Source organism: Parasteatoda tepidariorum, chromosome X1 (assembly GCF_043381705.1).
Source record: "Parasteatoda tepidariorum isolate YZ-2023 chromosome X1, CAS_Ptep_4.0, whole genome shotgun sequence".
Taxonomy (NCBI): Eukaryota; Metazoa; Arthropoda; class Arachnida; order Araneae; family Theridiidae; genus Parasteatoda; species Parasteatoda tepidariorum.
The window spans coordinates 63,979,631-63,983,584 of NC_092214.1; positions in this window are offsets into that span (position 1 = coordinate 63,979,631).

Consider the following 3,954-nt stretch of genomic DNA (forward strand, 5'->3'; position numbering starts at 1 on the left):
TGTCAAGCATGTGAATTTGTATAATAATTAAGATCGAAATAAATTTAGGAGCAAGAATAATAATTATTTACTTTAGGTTCAGAAAAAAAGGTTCTTCGTCCTCTTTCACACTCGAAATACATCGAAAAATTAAAATACAACCAACAATACAACGCATTCTGGAATTAAAAGGCAAACAAGCAAGCGATTATAATGAATTTCATAAACTCGATAAAAAAAAATAATAAAAGAAAACGATAAAATCATCATCTAAGTAGTTGTTTAAATAATTTTCTGTGACTGAAATACAGAAACTTTCGTTTTTTTCTTCTTTTTTTTTTCTTTTTTTTTTAACACTGTATTTAAAACTTTGCGTAAAATAATGTGTTTTAAAAATTAAAAATCGTTTGATTGAAACATTAAATCATTTATCGTTATCTTTTATAACCATTGTCCTTTCTCTTTTCAAATTGCAATTTAATGTGAATATCTCGGTATAAGCTTTGTACAATTTAAATGCCCAGATTTAGATTTATTTTTATGTGATTAACATGTATGCGAAGTATGCGCAATGAAAAAGCAACAATAAATTCGAACCGTAAACAAAAACTAATGGGATAAAAAGAAATCGGAATTATTAGTTAAAATTGAAAATTATCTATTAAAGAGTATTCAAAGTATCTTTGCAATATTAAATTTAGGCAAATGATTACATTAACTACATTAAATTTAGGCAAATGATTAATCAGTTTATTATTTTTTTAGCCATAAAAATGCATGTATTGCAGGTAAATTATAAAAACGGAGATTTCATCAGACGCCTAAGCTAGATAATCAATTCACTGGAGGTGTTAAAATAACAACTCAGCGAGGTGATTTTCCTAAAGAAAAGTAAGTGACTTGATCAAATTCCTTAATTATTTCAGTGAAAGATTAAGTAAATCATTGCGGTCATTTTGACCGTAATAAGAAAATGAGCATATATATTTAATTTTTAATTCAAATATATTTATAAAAAGTTAAAAAAAGTCATTTTTAATCATTTCAACAATCAGCAGTATTTTAATGGTATTGTTTGAAATAAAAAAAATTACCATTATTTTCAGGAAAAATAATTCCATAAAGCAGTTACATACGATTCTAGACATTAGCACATGATTTGAAATAACAGTTACTAACGAAACTTTTTCAGCAATTTCCACTAATATGTTTTAGCCATGACGAACATTTTTGTTTTGTGTCATCAGAAAGAAGATTGACGGCATTTATTACCTATTTTAGAATAGTCAGAAAGGGAGAGGGGCAAGTGAGTAGTTTTTTTTCCTTTGCAGAAAATATAACAATCTCAACTCGTTGACAAAGCTCAAAATAAAGGGCTTTCGAGGAACTCGTAAGCATTTAATCAAAAATTTTAGAAAAATTAACAAAATGAAAGTTGACTTAACTAAATTCGTTTCCCTAGTGATGGAACACTTATAAACACGTTTAAAACTTTTAACATTAAAAAAATTTACTATTTCAGGGAGAATTTTTTTTGAATTATAAACTTTGTTAGAACTTCTTTAGTTACGTGTAGAACTCAAGATAGAAAAAAAATCGTTTTGGGGCATTTGAATCCATTTTTAGTCAATGGGAGCGCATAATTTTTCGGCTCAATGTTTTTTCCTTATGCGCATGTGACGCTCGTAATTAAAAAAATGTACCTATAACTCGCGTTTTACATGCTCTTCATGAATGGAATAGGAATTCCTTTATGCAAAATTAAAATCCAAATTTGTTACAAACTTTTCTTGTCATAGCATGACCTATTGCAATTGCTTAAAGTGTTCCGTTTTTTTTTTTTTTTTTNTTTTTTTTTTTTTTTTTTTTTTTTTTTTTTTTTTTTTTTTTTTTTTTTTTTTTGTTATATCTTGAATCCGTTTCTAATAAAAAAATATTTATTTCTAAGAAATAAAATAATTAACAAGCTTGCAGCAACAAAATTTAAAACAATTAATTTTTTAACGCTTTCTTGTCAGTTTTTTGATTAGAATAATTTACTATGAGACTTGTTATTATTTTTTTTAAATACCTTATATTATTTTATTCGTGTTAAGTTTCCTTTTATTTTATCGTTAAAATAATTTAAAAGTAAATAATTAATTTTTGTTTCATATTTGTTTATATTATAACTGATTAATTTTGACATTCATTATTTATTTATTTTATTTCTTAATCATTTCGTCTATCTATCTTAAGAACATTTTTCAAATTGATTGTCAGAGGGGAAACGAGTTTGGGGTAAGCGAGGGAATATTGAAACTTCACGACCAAACATATGTCATAAAGGGCAATGGCTGTTAATTACACAAGTCTGAAATATCTGTTGAAATATAAAGATAATATTGTTGCTCAATCAGAATGTGCAGAATTTTTCAGATAAAATTTTACCAGTAAAATTCTGCAGACATTATCATTCCTAATAATGCTGCAGCATTATTAAAAAAGATAACTTCTACTTCAAAGTTAAAAAAAATTTTATACTGCAAGAAATAAAGGAATGCACTATTATTTGTCTGGTATGAACCACCAAGTTGATGCTTACCATTCAGGGCTTTAGCGAGCATGTAAAATTAAATTTAACTGTTTTGGTTACTATTTGCAACAGTAGATGGAAGCACTAAATATTTTATCATTTCAAATTTAAATTACATAACTATACTATCACTCTCTATTAGTATCTATATGTAGGTACTTTATTTTGATACAAATTTTCATGTTTATTTTTAATACAACCTATAATTAAAGTTTTGAAATTAAATGATAGCAAAACAAAACTGTTTATCTGATATCTAAAAATTAAATATTTTATTATCGACAAAATAAGTAATTTTATAACAAAATTTCTTATAAGGCCACAAAAACTTATTTCCATAAATCGAAATCAAGGATAAAATATATTCAGATTGTTTATTTCAGTAATAAGTTATTTCGTTCATTAATATGTACATAAAATGCGAGCTTTACTAAAATCTTAGTTTTAATGCAATAAGGTTTGTTATTTGAAAAAAAAAATTATTATTATTTCCTTTCTTCTCATAATTACTTAATTTTGGCGAAGAAATATTGCACTACGCATCTTTCTAACGATGCAGAATGATTTTTAACCACAACACGTGAGCAGTTAAACGTAAAACGAACAGCATTCAGTGATACATCATACAGTTTCTTCTTTTGCATATTTTGCCACTTAAAAAATATATGTATATATATTTCGACCTAATTACTAGAATCATTCTAGGAATGTTCTCCAATTACTCATAAGTCATTTTTAATACTTTTTTTTGGCATTCTTATTTCCAATAATATAGTTTGTATCCGGACAGCGTAACATCACAAAAAGAACCAAAATTTATTTAACTCAAAAGTAAAATTGTACATAGTGCTGCCATCTCTTTTAATTATTTCACACTATACTTTCTCTATCAAGTACTGGAATTCTACAGCAAAAATAAAATAAAATTAGCAATGATTATAGAAAATAGTAGAAATATAAAGGAGAGAGCCGTTTGCACTGTAGTGCAGTTTTTAAGGATAGGACCAGTAGGGATCTAAATTTTTCAGTAGAACATATTAAGTTCCTAAAATTTTTATCACTGCGAATTTTCAAAAAGTTTCTAAGTTCCTTTTTCTTTAAGAGAAAAATATAAATTAAGCTCTCAATACTTTTGTTTTATCTAAGCCCTCAAGCTTAAATAAAAAATAAATAAAAAAAGATAAAAGAGAGTTCGTAAAAAAGTTTTAGTTGTGATTTTTCCATTCATTAGGTTGAAAGAGAATATTTTTAATGAATTTTAGTTTAATTTCGAATGACTTTTTTATTTTGTGAAGTATTACTCACAGTAGGGCATAAAATTTCAGTTTTAATGTATATATAGCGTGACTAAAATTTTTTTTGCCATTGTTTTCAAAAGAAAAAAAAAAAAATATATGTAT